The sequence below is a fragment of the Cherax quadricarinatus genome, unplaced genomic scaffold (genome assembly GCF_038502225.1).
Source record: "Cherax quadricarinatus isolate ZL_2023a unplaced genomic scaffold, ASM3850222v1 Contig291, whole genome shotgun sequence".
Taxonomy (NCBI): Eukaryota; Metazoa; Arthropoda; class Malacostraca; order Decapoda; family Parastacidae; genus Cherax; species Cherax quadricarinatus.
Genome location: NW_027195317.1, coordinates 107,047 through 123,824, shown reverse-complemented (window position 1 = coordinate 123,824; position 16,778 = coordinate 107,047). Strand labels below are relative to the sequence as shown.

General features: G+C 39.5%; 1 protein-coding gene and 1 non-coding gene across 4 annotated transcripts in view; both read left to right on the top strand.

The window, feature by feature from the left end:
• The window catches only part of Usf (upstream transcription factor usf), a 148,422-nt gene that overhangs the window by 26,374 nt on the left and 105,270 nt on the right, over positions 1-16,778 (top strand). The window lies entirely within an intron of this gene.
• LOC128691027 (U6atac minor spliceosomal RNA) lies at positions 6,440-6,541 on the top strand. The gene has a single exon (XR_008407401.1). It is a non-coding gene; the product is annotated as a U6atac minor spliceosomal RNA (small nuclear RNA).

The following is a 16,778-nucleotide window of genomic DNA, read 5'->3' as shown; positions in this document are numbered from 1 at the left end:
TTATTTCCATTGCCTTCACTCGGAGTGTCATTTCTTCTCAAAATGATGTTACATGAGAATGGGAGTGTTCTTCTTTATTTATTCTACCGTATCAATGTAGAGACAACCTGTACACAATGTAACTTGTACACAAACCAGATGTGTACACTGTTTGTTTACAAAACTTACCTTCGCCTGGTTTGTTTACATATCTCTGCGCCTGTCCTCTCTCATGCACTCATTCTTTCTCTCTCATTTATTCGTTTTTTCTCATTTACTTACTCCTGACCCTACATTAAGACTACAAATATTTTAAGGTAAGTAATGAGTGAACTGTATATACATTTTATCTCTCTGGGATGCTTAAATATCATAGAATATATGTGTGGGTGGGGTGGCCTGGTATGGTAGCCCGGCTGACTACCATACATACCACACTTGATTTTTTACAATAAATACTACTCATCTCACCCTAGATTAAGACTACAAATATTTTAAGGTAAGTAATGAGTAAACTGTACAATGGACCCCCGGTTAACGATATTTTTTCATTCCAGAAGTATGTTCAGGTGCCAGTACTGACCGAATTTGTTCCCATAAGGAATATTGTGAAGTAGGTTAGTCCATTTCAGACCCCCAAACATACACGTACAAACGCACTTACATAAATACACTTACATAATTGGTCGCATTGGGAGGTGATCGTTAAGCGGGGGTCCACTGTATATGCATTTTATCGCTCTGGGATGCTTAAATGTAATAGAATATTATGTGTAGGTGGGGTGGCCTAGAATGGTAGCCCGGCTGACTACCATACATACCACACTTGATTTCTTACAATAAATACTACTAGTCTCACCCTAGATTAAGACTATAAATATTTTAAGTTAAGTAATGAGTGCACTAAGTGTGTATTGTACTTTTTTATTGTTTTTTGATGCCTGGTTCTATTGCTAACTTAATATATGTTAGTGTAAACTTGTTATCTAGTATTTGTATGCATTTATAAGTGGAAAAAAAGAGTGTTCCACTTTACGGCAATCTCCACTTTAGGGCGGTAGCCTGGAACCTAACCTGCCGTATAAGTGGGGCCCTACTGTATATAGAGTGAAGGCATATGAAAAGAATATTTTTCTACAGTTATCCCCCAGTTTGACTAGAGAAAACGTAATTCTTCCGACACTACACAGCCGCGTTGTAAACAAATCTCATATTTACGTTAATTTTTATTCTGTGAGTGTGTGTATCATGTTTATATGCTATGTAAGGGGTTTCATATATAATTTTGAGGAAAATATCATAGATGGATTAATGAAAATGCCTATATTAATGTAAAATAAGACATTTAATGTGCCCAAGAGTGATTATTATTATGTAGTATTGGCGTTATGAGTAGAGAGACTTAGCGATTTTAATGTGTACCTGCACACCAGCACAGTAAGTATATTTAGATACAGGTACACATAAGTATAATTATCAGAGTACATATAAAATACGCAGTACTTTAAAACACTTGAAATTTTGGAAAGTTTCCTGACATAATATGTCAGGAAACTTTCCAAAATTTCAAGTGTTTTAAAGTACTGCATATTTTATATGTACTCTGATAATTATACTTATGTGTACCTGTACCTAAATATACTTACACACTGCTGGTGTGCAGGTACACATTAAAATCGCTAAGTCTCTCTCTACTCATGACGCCAATAGGATGATGGTGTGCCATTTTGATTTTATTCAATAAACACCCTGCCACTCACCTCTCACACATTAATATTAATATTTTAAGGTAACTAATAAGTGTACTCTGTGTGTATCTTACCTTTTATTGTGTTTTTAATGCCTATTTCTATTGCTAACTTAATATAAGTAGTGTAAACTTGTTGTCTGGCATTTTTTATGTGTGCTCTGATAATAATACTTGTGGAGCTGTGTGGTAGCCGGGTGGAGGGACAATATTATGTTTTCTCTGCTCAGCCATCAGAGAAAACGTGCATGAATCTGCGTTTGGCGCAGCCACTCCCTCACTCCGCTTTTGTTTATAATTTTCGGCATGAATTATCCATTACTTCTCCCTTTGTTTATGATGACATCTAAAGGTAATTGTTAGGAATTATTAAATTCGGTGAACAAGGTATGTCGATGTTAATAATAAGGCTCTGGGCCACAGTGTAGGTAGCCGGTAAGTGTAGCCCAGGCGGGCTACACCTACCGGCTACCTACACTGACTTCCTACAAATAAATACTACTCACCTCTCTTCCTATATTAAGACTACACATATTTTAAGGTAAATAATGAGTGTACTGTATGTGTATTTTACCCCTCTAGGATGTTTTAAATACCTTATATTAAGTATGAGATGGGGAGCCAGGGCTACCTACACCTGGGCTACCTGTACCTGGGATACCTGCACCTGACGTCCTACAAATAAGTACTACTCACCTCTCGCCCTACATTAAGATTACAAGTACTTTAAGATAAGTAATGAATGTACTGTGAATGTATTTTACTTTGTGTTTTTAATGCCTAGTTCTATTACTAACTTAATAGAATTTAATGTAAACTTGTTGTCTGGCATTTATATGCACTTATAAATGGAAAAAAATGGCGTTTTGCCTTCCGGCGATGTCTGCTTTCCGGCAACAGCCTGGAACCTAACCCGCCGTATAAGTGGGGCCCTACTGTATATAAATGGGAGAAATCTGGGCTAAATTGAATACAGCAGCTAGGACAGAACAATCCCTATGCAGTAGATTGTTTACATTTATTAAACCTGCTTTATTTATATAAGTATGCAGGCATTGTAAATTTATACTTTACTTGCTATGGAATTCTTAGAATACCATAGGTTGCAAAATAGTTTTATTATTGTAAATTTATGTAATTATTAAAATATTCATCCTAGGTAGTAGATTGGTAAACAGCAACCGCCCAGGGAGGTACTACCGTCCTGCCAAGTGAGTGTAAAACGAAAGCCTGTAATTGTTTTACATGATGGTAGGATTGCTGGTGTCCTTTTTTCTGTCTCATGAACATGCAAGATTTCAGGTACGTCTTGCTACTTCTACTTACACTTAGGTCACACTACACATACATGTACAAGCACATATATACACACCCCTCTGGGTTTTCTTCTATTTTCTTTCTAGTTCTTATTCTTGTTTATTTCCTCTTATCTCCATGGGGAAGTGGAACAGAATTCTTCCTCCGTAAGCCATGCGTGTTGTAAGAGGCGACTAAAATGCCGGGAGCAAGGGGCTAGTAACCTCTTCTCCTGTATATATTACTAAATGTAAAAGGAGAAACTTTCGTTTTTCCTTTTGGGCCACCCCGCCTCGGTGGGATACGGCCGGTGTGTTGAAAGAAAGAAAGATTAACCCTTTGAGGGTCGACAGGCCCTCTCCGAAACTCGTTCTCAGGGTCGGCCAAATTTAAAAAAAAAAAAAATTATTTTTTCTTATAAAAAAATAGAGTTTTTTTTTCTAAACATTATAGGATAAACAAAAAAATTTTACCATCAATACTTACGGAGATATGGATGCATGAAGTTTGCAGAAAATGAGCCGCGTATGGCAACAGCGGCGACTGCCGCTCACCCGGTAAACTTTGATTTACTTGTATTTGAAGGTTTGTTGTTTTTTTCACTATTTTATTTTTTCACATAACTTATGTGGCCTATGAGACCAAAGTAAGGTGCAATGTACATATATACACTCGTTGTATACAACACAATAAGCACACAAACATAATTATCAATATATTGTTTACAAAACTTGTTTACAAAAACAAACAATACAAAACATTGTTTATTATTATTGTTCTATAATATATATACCAATATACAGTCACTGAACATATTCCTATTAGTTCTGCAGCTTGTGGAACTCTGAAACATGGTGTCATACACAATGGTGTTTTATCTTTCTCCCTCATTCTATCTCTTTCAATCTGTCTCTCTCTTTCTCTCTGTCTGTCTATCTCTGTCTCACAGGTACACATAAATACAAGTATACATAGTATAAATTACCTAGGATAACCCAAGAAATCCAGACAAAGTGCTATACTCTGCTTGAAGATGTGAGTAAAAGTGATGACACAGTCTTGTGGCTCTCTGAGACAGAGAGCTAGATGGATAGACAGGGAGCTTGACAGACAGGCAAATAGACAGACAGAAATGTTAGTATACCAGCAAAAACAAAGGGAGGGCGATGTTCATCTCATCTTTTGGCATCAGCTCTACCCTCATTTACCCTCATCAAACGTCAGCACTTATCAGATGTTATCTCCCCTTATCTTGTTACTGTCATGGGTGAACATTTATTATTACATATTATTATTATTACCTATTATTATTATTATGTATTATTATTATTATGTATTATTATTATGTATTATTATTATTATGTATTATTATTATGTATTATTGTTATCATTACGTATTCTTCTTCTTCCTCCTCCTCCTCCTCCTCCTCTTCCTCCTCCTCCTCCTCCTCCTCCTCCTCTTCTTCCTCCTCCTCCTCCTCTTCTTCCTCCTCCTCCTCTTCTTCTTCCTCCTCCTCCTCCTCCTCCTCCTCCTCCTCCTCCTCCTCCACCACAGCCTCCTCCTCCACTTGCCTCCTCCTCCTCTGCCTCCTCCTCCTCTGCCTCCTCCTCCTCCTCCATTCTTGGAACAAGTTTGAAGAGCTTGTAGTTCATAATCACTATCATTATCATCACCAATGCTCACATCTGAGTCTGGGATTCTGGTACAACTGAACGACGGCCCAGCACCAGAGGTGGAAGGCTGTGGGTTGTCTGGGTTTTCCTCACTATTACTCATATTATGGTCATTAGTTTCGGTCAAAACCTCACCAGAACCTTGAAACTCATCTTCACTGTCACTTCCATCTGTATTAGAACTGTCACTGGGGAACAAAAGTGTCCCAATTCGCCGAGGAGTGAGGAACTTCTTACCGCAGGGCACGGTGGAAATTGTGTACTATGATGGCATTCCCACAATGCACCACTGGGTCCCAGATTTTTTTCCTACTGCGCACACCCACCACACAGACCCATTCTCTCACATCTAGGCTTATCAGCCTTTTCCTGCGAGATTTGAGGCCGCTAGAATTTATGCGTACTAGTACGTCAAAAACCCCTACGCGTAAGACGTACTAGTACGACCAAAACCCTCAAAGGGTTAAAATATTCATCCTAGGTAGTAGATTGGTAAACAGCAACCGCCCAGGGAGGTACTACCGTCCTGCCAAGTGAGTGTACAACGAAAACCTGTAATTGTTTTACATGATGGTAGGATTGCTGGTGTCTTTTGTCTGTCTCATAAACATGCAAGATTTCAGGTATGTCTTGCTACTTCTACTTGCACTTAGGTCACACTACACATACATGTACAAGCATATATATACACACCCCTCTGGGTATTCTTCTATTTTCTTTCTAGTTCTTGTTCTTGTTTATTTCCTCTTATCTCCATGGGGAAGTGGAACAGAATTCTTCCTCCGTAAGCCATGCGTATTGTAAGAGGCGACTAAAATGCCGGGAGCAAGAGGCTAGTAACCCCTTCTCCCGTATAAATTTCTAAATTTAAAAGAGAAACTTACGTTTTTCTTTTTGGGCCACCCTGCCTTGGTGGGATACGGCTGGTGTGTTGAAAGAAAGAAGTAAAAAATATTCATGGTTTAAATAGGAAAACCATTATCGTTATTAATTTCTTTTCTAAATTTTTTATTTTGGAGTGATAGTGCACAAAATGAGGGCCATGGACATTATGAGAAAGGTAGGCAGATGGATTTTTGGATTCCTAATGTACACAGAACACAAAAAGTAGTAGTAAACAGAACAAGATCCAGCAGCAGCAAGGTCAGAAGCTCAGTGCCCCAAGGCACTGTCCTGGCACCTCTGCTGTTTCTTATCCTCATAGCAGACATTGATAAAAACACCCATCACACTTTTGTATCATTTGCAGATGACACTAAAATAAGCATGAAAGTCTTTACGGTAGGGGACACTGAAAAATTACAGGAAGACGTAAGCAGGGTTTTCCCGAGGGCAGTAGAGAACAATATGACGTTCAATGGTGATAAGTTCCAGCTGCTTAGGTATGGCAAGAATGAAAAACTCAAATGGAACACTATACACAAAACTCAAGAGGATCACCAAATAGAACGAAGGGAACTTGTAAAAGACCTGGGAATAATTATGTCAGTTGACCTTTCATTTAAAGAACATAACAAGACAAAGATCGTGACAGCCAGGAAGATGATTGAGAATTTTCAAAACAAGGGAAATAATGCCAATGGTGACACTTTTCAAATCGCTAGTGCTCCCTCGTTGAGAATATTGCTCAGTGCTGAAGGCCCCATTCAAAGCAGGAGAAATATCAGAGCTGGAACAAATACAGAGATCGTTTATGGCTCACACTGAACCTGTAAAGCACCTAAATTACTGGGAATGCCTTTCGTGTTGTACGAAAGGAGAGAAGGTTAGCACTCCCCTTGATAAGGATGGACAACACACACATTGTCAAGGCACAGTCGCTTCGGTGACACCTGACACATTTTAAAGGACCCCAATGGAAATAAGTCACTGTCTGACTTTTTTTGGGTTATCCTAGGTTCTCTACACACATGCTGGTATGTATGATAATCTATGTAACTGTATTTGTGTATACCTGAATAAACTTACTCACTTACTTATTCAAGTAAGTAATGTGAAGGACCTGGGAGTGATACTGTCTGATGATCTCGCCTTCAGAGATCACAACAATGTATCTACCTCATCCGCTAGGAAAATGATAGGATGAAATGAATAATGGGAGCCTTCTAAACTAGGGACACCAAGCCCATGATGATTCTCTTCAAATCGCTTGTGCTCTCTAGGCTTGAATACTGCTGTATACTAATGGCCCCCTTCAAGGCTGGTGACATTGCAGACCTGGAGAGTGTACAAAGAACTTTCATGGCACACGTAAGTGCGATAAGGCACCTAAACTACTGGGAACGGTTGAAGGTCCTTGATCTGTATTCCCTTGAACACAGGCGAGAGATGCATGATAATATACACTTGGAAGGTCCTGAAGGGATTGGTACCAAACCTGCACACGAAAATCACTCCATATGAAAATAAAAGACTCGGCAGGAGATGCAACGTTCCCCCGTTGAAAAGAAGGGGTACCACGAGTACACTGAGAGAACACAATAAGTGTCCGGGGCCCAAGACTGTTCAATTGCCTCCCAGCACACATAAGGGTGATTACCAATAGACCCCTGGCTGTCTTCCAAAAGGCACTGGATAGGCACCTAAAGTCAGTACCTGACCAACCGGGCTATGGTTCGTACGTCAGCTTGCGTGCGGCCGGCAGTAACAGCCTGGTTGATCAGACCCTGATCCACCATGAGGCCTGGTCTCAGATCGGGCCGTGGGGGCATTGACCCCGAAACCCTCTCCAGGTAAACTCCAGGTAATGTCTATAGTCCTCAATCTGTGTGCTATCACCCCATGATCACATTTGTTAGGTAAGCCACATGTGCAACAGTTAGGTATCTTTATTTCAAAACGTTTCGCCTACACAGTAGGCTTCTTCAGTCGAGTACAGAAAAGTTGATAGAAGCAGAAGAGACTTGAAGACGATGTAATCAGTCCATCACCCTTGAAGTTTTGAGGTGGTCAGTCCCTCAGTCTGGAGAAGAGTATTGTTCCATAGTCTGAAACAATATGGAGTAGAAGTGACAGGATGGAGCCTTATATACTGCCAGGAGGTGAGATGTAGGCCACTAGTAGAGGTAAGAATGTAGTTGGGAGGTCATGTCCCTCTCAAATCCAGCCATTCTCACTAGAAGTTGTCCAAGTTGATTTCAGTTCTGTACCAAGATACCCTTGTGTTGCAGTGTCTGACAGTGAACATTAGAATGGTATAAAATACCGACAGGTTGTTAGGTAAGACGCATATGCAACAGTTAGGTATCTTTATTTCGAAATGTTTTGCTTACACAGTAGGCTTCTTCAGTCGAGTACAGAAAAGTTGATAGAAGCAGAAGAGACTTGAAGACGATGTAATCAGTCCATCACCCTTGAAGTTTTGAGGTGGTCAGTCCCTCAGTCTGGAGAAGAGTATTGTTCCATAGTCTGAAACAATATGGAGTAGAAGTGACAGGATGGAGCCTTATATACTGCCAAGAGGTGAGATGTAGGCCACTAGTAGAGGTAAGAATGTAGTCGTTGGGAGGTCATGTCCCTCACATTTGTCAAATGCCTTTGTGATATGTGTTTGGCCTAAGAGGGAGGAATCCTCTGAGATACACTAAAATGATGTGTATTTATACTGTTACACGTAAGGTAAATGCAGATAGGCAAATTAGAAAAAAAAATTGGTGTTGGATATATAAAGCATATACAGGCATACCTTGCTTTAAGCTTCTTTTGTTTCGCTAATACAGCGCTTTTCAATTAGGTATTATGTTTATTATCTGTGCTTGTCCCTTGCTCTTAACCCTTTGATTGTTTCAGTCGTATATACAGTATACGTCTTACGAGTCAATGTGTTTGACGTATACATACTCAAAAATTCTAGCTGCTTTAAATCAAGCATGAAGAAGCTGGTAGGCCCACATGTGAGAGAATGGGTCTGTGTGGTCATTGTGTGCAGTATAAAAAAAATCCTGCAGCACACAGTGCATAATGAGAAAAAAAACTCCAACCTTGTTTTTGGATTAAAACGGCGACTTTGAGATGTATTTTCGTATAGTGTTTATGGTTGTATTCTCATTTACTTGGTCTCATTCGATGGAATGGAAGACATATTATTGAAATAGAGATGAATTTGATTGGTTTCACTATGCAAAGGACCTTGAAATGCTTCTCAATGTAGGGGGAATGTTTGATTGTTGCCGATGTTCAAGAGTAAACAAATGACATCGTTGTCCAATAAATGTCCAAATAGCCATTTTAATATGAAGTCATTACAATTGTTAGAATAATGCAGTAGTCTGCATAATAGTAAATCTTCTATTTTTTTGTGTGAATAAAAATTCAAAATAGAAAGTAAGAGTAATATAAGAGGGGCCTGGAGACATGACTGATGAACAGAGAAAATGTTATTTAAGTGCCAGGAATGTCTGCATTGTTCATTCTGGACCATATTTTGAAATTGGCATATTTTTTAATTTGTGTGAAATAGTTATGAGTTTGGTTGACTGGAACAATAGAATTGGCCGAAAATAGGTCTCAAAGTGGGCAAAATTGCCTATTCATAAATATCACCGAGATTGCTAACTTCATGAGAGCATAATTCCATAAGTTTTAAATCAAATTTCATACTTTTGGTGCCATTAGCATCAGGAAAAGATTCTCTATCATTTGATAAGAAAAAAATAATTTTTTTTTTCAAATATGTTGCGACACTGAGAGACGCTCTAGGATTGGGGGTTGCGACAGTCAAAGGGTTAATTAAGGTGGTTTGCAGCGGTGATGTACACATCGGCAAACTCCAAGGTGAATCAGGCATCATTTTTAAGGTCTAGTGCAATTCTGCACCTAATAAATGATTGCATTCTCCTGAACCTAACCACTGTATTAGTGAGGTATGCCTGGACTTTAATAATAATAATAATATCTTTATTTACTACAAGTACATGTACATGGTATACAGGCCTAGCTGACAACAATGACATACTACTATATAGAAAGCCCCTTGTTATGCTCCGCATGTCGGGCAAATTAGGTCAGTGTCCCAGGATGCGACCTACACCAGTCGACTAACACCCAGGCACCCATTTTACTGATGGGGGAACATAGACAACAGGTGGAAAGAAACACACCCAATGTTTCTACTCTGGCTGGGAATCGAACCCAGGCCCTCGCCGTGTGAAGCGAGAGCGTTAGCCACCAGGCCACCAGAGCCCCTATTATATCCAAACCTGTGGATATTACTCCTCCTCTTGTATGCATTTACTTATAAATACTGTCACTCTCAAAGCATTTACAGGTATTTTTACTCAAATAATATGCTTGAAAGTGAGTTATTTGGTTGTATGTACAGTAGACCGTCATTTAACACTGTAGTTATGTTCCTGAAAATGCCGTTTTAGTTAAAACCGTGTTGGACAAACTAAAGAACTTATGGGAAAAATAGGGTTACGTTCCTGGGACCAACAGATCTTACAAAAATAAAAGTGAAAGTGTAATTGTAGTTCATTGTTGTGGTATATTACTGCATAAAACTACAAATGCAATAGAAATAATAGTATTTCTTCCCTTAAATTGTGAGTAATGGTGTTTGTGGATGATTGTAAAGAGAGTGGATGTGCATGGTGTGGCCCTACTGGGCTGAGGTGGATGGTTGTTGGCAGAAGTGGATGGTAGAGGTTCTGGTACTAAAGTCGATGGTTGTATTGGAGTGTGCATAAATTCTGCAATGGATCTCTGGGCTCTTTTACCCTGCAGTACATTATACAGCTGATGGTAAGGCATCATCAGGTGGTCTAGACCCCGTTTCAAAGCACTGCTTCTAGATTTGTCAGGGTCCTCTTCAGTGAAACAGTCTGCTAGTTTAGCAGCAACATGGAATAGCTCACATAACTGCTGCAATGTTAACTGGTTTTTCTTCAGGTTCTTCTTCTTCTTCTGTTATGTGGCTCCCTTGTATCTGTGCACTGAGCTCTGCCAACATTTCCTCTGGACTACTGTCTTCATCATCATTATCATCATCATCATTATCATCATCATTATCATCATCATTATCATCATTATCATCATTATCATTATTATCAGGTAAGACACATATGCAACAGTTAGGTATCTTTATTATGAAACGTTTCGCCTACACAGTAGGCTTCTTCTTCTTGTTTCATACTATGGAACAATGCTCTTCTCCAGACTGAGGGACTGACCACCTCAAAACTTTAAGGGTGATGGACTGATTACATCATCTTCAAGTATCTTCTGCTTCTATCAACTTTTCTGTACTTGACTGAAGAAGCCTACTGTGTAGGCGAAACGTTTCATAATAAAGATACCTAACTGTTGCATATGTGTCTTACCTAACAACCTGTCGGTATTTTATACCATTTTAATGTTCAATCATTATTATCATTATTATCATCATCAATCGTCTTCGTCGTCTTCTTCGTCTTCCTCATTCATATCTTCAAAACCATCACCTGGTAATCTTGCCAGCTGAACAATTTCCTGAACCTGACTCTTAAGCAAGGGAAAACCAGTGAAAGAATTAACTACAGAAGGCCATAACTTTCCCCAGCCTGCATTTAATGTTGATTGGTGCACTTCATTCCATACACTTCTAGCATAGCTGATGGCATCTGCAATGTTAAATTTATTCCAGAAGCTTGGTACTACCATGTTGGAGTCAGAGTCCATTGATGCAGCTAGTTTTTTCATAATTTTTTTTTTTTGTGTAGTTACACTTGAATGACTTAACTCCCCGATCCAGTGGTTGTATTAGAGATGTTGTATTTGGAGGTAAAAATACAACTTTTACATGTTGGGTCACATCCAGCAAAGCTTGTGGATGAGTATGGGAATTATCAAGAATGAAGAGAGCCTTGAATGCAAGGTTCTTGCTGTGCAGGTAAAACCTGACTTCAGGAATAAAGTGATGCTTTAACCAGTCAGTAAATATTTCCTCTGTCATCCAAGCTGACTGATTTGACCTCCAAATTACTGGTAAGGTTTTTATCTACACCTTTCCAAGCATGAGGATTCTTAGAGCAATAAATAACCATGGGTTTACACTTGAAATCACCTGATCCATTACTGCAAAGGAGCAAGGTGAAGTGATCCCGGTGCACTTTTCACTTGCTGACTTGATACAAGTTCGTGTTGGCATTTTCTTTGAAAAAACACTTGTCTCGTCAGCATTAAACACTTGATGTGGCTCATAGCCACCCTCAGAAATAATTTCCTGCAATTCAGCAGGGAAATTACTTGCTGCTGTATGATCAGCTGAAGCACTTTCACCAGAAAACTTAATACAGTGGACCCCCGCATAACGATTACCTCCGAATGCGACCAATTATGTAAGTGTATTTATGTAAGTGCGTTTGTACGTGTATGTTTTGGGGTCTGAAATGGACTGATCTACTTCACAATATTTCTTATGGGAACAAATTCGGTCAGTACTGGCACCTGAACATACTTCTGGAGTGAAAAAATATCGTTAACCAGGGGTCCACTGTATTATGTAACTTATTATGCAACTTAAAGTTGTGGAAGCAGCCTGTGCTAAACATACACTCTTTTTCAGGCCTTCCTTCCTTATCACACTGCTTTAACCCTTTGACTGTTTCGACCGTATATATACGTCTTACAAGCCAGTGTTTCGGACGTATATACAGGTCCCCCTCAACATTCGCGAGGGTTAGGGGATCAAGAGCCTCGCGAATGTTGAAAAATCGCGAATGTTTGGTGCCCCAATATATTGTAGGGAAATATAATACAATACTTCTTCCTTAACTTGTTGAACCATAAACAATCACAAAATACATGAAAACGTTGTAAATTGTACTAAATACATGTTATGGTTTAATAACAGGTATGTTATTAAATACCACTGCCTCCACCACTGCCTCCACTTCCTCGACCACTGCGAATCCCTACAACCCTCCCTCCGACCCCCCCAACTGGCAGCCAGCCCTCCTACCAGTGTGGTGAGTGTTTTGTTTGTTCATTATTTACTATTAAACTACAGTATAAATAATGTAAACCCATTCATGACTGCATATTGGAATGACTATTCGGACAGGTATTGGACGGTGACATCATATGTTGACTCTTGAACACAGCAAAGAATCAAACATTTCTGCTACTGCTAATAATAACAATAGTAGTAGTAGTAATAATACTACTAATAATAATAAATTATAATAATAATACGATAGAATTGAAGAAGGAAATTGTACAAAAATACGAAGGAGTGGTTGGCACATCGTCAGTGTGGCTTTGTTAATGCTGGAGTGAGCATTAGTCTCCGTGCTCTTCTAAACATTTCACAATAATTCATTGTGTTTGGTGCTTGTAGATTGAGTGCGACTGGAGTGGTAGAGGCAGTGGTTGGGGAAGCGGTTGAGGCAGTGGGTGAGGCAGTGGTTGAGGCAATGGTAGAGGCAATGGTAGAGGCAGTGCATGAGGCAGTGGTTGAGTCAGCAGTTGAGGCAATGGTTGAGGCAGTGGGTGAGGCAGTGGGTGAGGCAGTGGGTGAGGCAGTGGGTGAGGCAGTGGTTGAGGCAATGGTAGAGGCAGAAGTTGAGGCAGTCGTATTTAATAACATGTTATAAATAAAAATAATACATATTACTAATAACATGTATTATTATTATTATTATTATTATTATTATTATTATTAACATGTATGTTATTAAATATCACTGCCTCGACCACTGCCTCAACCTCTGCCTCGACCACTGCCTCAACCGCTGCCTCGACCACTGCCTCAACCGCTGCCTCAACCACTGCCTCACCCACTGCCTCAACCACTGCCTCACCCACTGCCTCACCCAATGCCTCAACCGCTTCCCCAACCACTGCCTCTACCACTCCAGTCGCACTCAATCTACAAGCACCAAACACAATGAATTATTGTGAAATGTTTGGAAGAGCACGGATACTAATGCTCACTCCAGCATAAACAAAGCCACACTGACGATGTGTCAACCACTCCTTCGTATTTTTGTACAATTTCTTTCTTCAATTCTATCGTATTTATTATTATAATTATTAACAATGGGCTAGTAACCCCTTTTCCTGTAAAGATTACTAAAAAGAATAAGAAGAAGAAAATTGTCAAAGTGGGAAGTCTGAATGTGCGTGGATGTTGTGCAGATAAGAAAGAGATGATTGTGGATGTTATGAATGAGAAGAAGCTGGATGTCCTGGCTTTAAGTGAAACAAAGCTGAAGGAGGTGGGAGAGTTTCAGTGGAGAGGAATAAATGGGATTAGGTCAGGGGTTTCAAATAGAGTTAGAGCTAAAGAAGGAGTAGCAATAATGTTGAAGGATAAGCTATGGCAGGAAAAGAGGGACTATAAATGTATTAATTCAAGGATTATGTGGAGTAAAATAAAGATTGGATGTGAAAAGTGGGTTATAATAAGCGTGTATGCACCTGGAGAAGAGAGAAGTGTAGAGGAGAGAGAGAGATTTTGGGAAATGTTGAGTGAATGCGTGGAGAGTTTTGAATCAAGTGTGAAAGTAATGGTGGTTGGGGATTTCAATGCTAAAGTGGGTAAAAATGTTATGGAGGGAGTAGTAGGTAAATTTGGAGTGCCAGGGGTAAATGTAAATGGGGAGCCTTTAATTGAGCTATGTGTAGAAAGAGATTTGGTAATAAGTAATACATATTTTATGAAAAGAGGATAAATAAATATACAAGGTATGATGTAGCACGTAATGAAAGTAGTTTATTAGATTATGTACAGTGGACCCCCGGTTAACGATATTTTTTCACTCCAGAAGTATGTTCAGGTGCCAGTACTCACCGAATTTGTTCCCATAAGAAATATTGTGAAGTAGATTAGTCCATTTCAGACCCCCAAACATACACGTACAAACGCACTTACATAAATACACTTACATAATTGGTCGCATTCGGAGGTAATCGTTACGCGGGGGTCCACTGTATTGGTGGATAAAAGGTTGATGGGTAGGCTCCAGGATGTACATGTTTATAGAGGGGCAACTGATATATTGGATCATTATTTAGTTGTAGCTACAGTTAGAGTAAGAGGTAGATGGGAAAAGAGGAAGGTGGTAACAACAAGTAAGAGGGAGGTGAAAGTGTATAAACTAAGGGAGGAGGAAGTTCGGGTGAGATATAAGCGACTATTGGCAGAAAGGTGGGCTAGTGCAAAGATGAGTAGTGGGGGGTTGAAGAGGGTTGGAATAGTTTTAAAAATGCAGTATTAGAATGTGGGGCAGAAGTTTGTGGTTATAGGAGGGTGGGGGCAGGAGGAAAGAGGAGTGATTGGTGGAATGATGAAGTAAAGGGTGTGATAAAAGAGAAAAAGGTAGCTTATGAGAGGTTTTTACAAAGCAGAAGTGTTATAAGAAGAGCAGAGTATATGGAGAGTAAAAGAAAGGTAAAGAGAGTGGTGAGAGAGTGCAAAAGGAGAGCAGATGATAGAGTGGGAGAGGCACTGTCAAGAAATTTTAATGAAAATAAGAAAAAATTTTGGAGTGAGTTAAACAAGTTAAGAAAGCCTAGGGAAAATATGGATTTGTCAGTTAAAAACAGAGTAGGGGAGTTAGTAGATGGGGAGATGGAGGTATTAGGTAGATGGCGAGAATATTTTGAGGAACTTTTAAATGTTAAGGAAGAAACAGAGGCAGTAATTTCATGCACTGGTCAGGGAGGTATACCATCTTTTAGGAGTGAAGAAGAGCAGAATGTAAGTGTGGGGGAGGTACGTGAGGTATTACGTAAAATGAAAGGGGGTAAAGCAGCTGGAACTGATGGGATCATGACAGAAATGTTAAAAGCAGGGGGAGATACAGTGTTGGAGTGGTTGGTACTTTTGTTTAATAAATGTATGAAAGAGGGGAAGGTACCTAGGGATTGGCAGAGAGCATGTATAGTCCCTTTATATAAAGGGAAAGGGGACAAAAGAGACTGTAAAAATTATAGAGGAATAAGTTTACTGAGTATACCAGGAAAAGTGTACGGTAGGGTTATAATTGAAAGAATTAGAGGTAAGACAGAATGTAGGATTGCGGATGAGCAAGGAGGTTTCAGAGTGGGTAGGGGATGTGTAGATGAAGTGTTTACATTGAAGCATACATGTGAACAGTATTTAGATAAAGGTACGGAAGTTTTTATTGCATTTATGGATTTAGAAAAGGCATATGATAGAGTGGATAGAGGAGCAATGTGGCAGATGTTGCAAGTATATGGAATAGGTGGTAAGTTATTAAATGCTGTAAAGAGTTTTTATGAGGATAGTGAGGCACAGGTTAGGGTGTGTAGAAGAGAGGGAGACTACTTCCCGGTAAAAGTAGGTCTTAGACAGGGATGTGTAATGTCACCATGGTTGTTTAATATATTTATAGATGGGGTTGTAAAGGAAGTAAATGCTAGGGTGTTCGGGAGAGGGGTGGGATTAAATTTTGGGGAATCAAATTCAAAATGGGAATTGACAGTTACTTTTTGCTGATGATACTGTGCTTATGGGAGATTCTAAAGAAAAATTGCTAAGTTTAGTGGATGAGTTTGGGAATGTGTGTAAAGGTAGAAAGTTGAAAGTGAACATAGAAAAGAGTAAGGTGATGAGGGTGTTAAATGATTTAGATAAAGAAAAATTGGATATCAAATTTGGGAGGAGTAGTATGGAAGAAGTGAATGTTTTCAGATACTTGGGAGTTGATGTGTCGGCAGATGGATTTATGAAGGATGAGGTTAATCATAGAATTGATGAGGGAAAAAAGGTGAGTGGTGCGCTGAGGTATATGTGGAGTCAAAAAACGTTATCTATGGAGGTAAAGAAGGGAATGTATGAAAGTATAGTAGTACCAACACTCTTATATGGGTGTGAAGCTTGGGTGGTAAATGCAGCAGCGAGGAGAGGTTGGAGGCAGTGGAGATGTCCTGTTTAAGGGCAATGTGTGGTGTAAATATTATGCAGAAAATTCAGAGTGTGGAAATTAGGAAAAGGTGTGGAGTTAATAAAAGTATTAGTCAGAGGGCAGAAGAGGGGTTTTTGAGGTGGTTTGGTTATTTAGAGAGAATGGATCAAAGTAGAATGACATGGAAAGCATATAAATCTATAGGGGAAGGAAGGCGGGGTAGAGGTCGT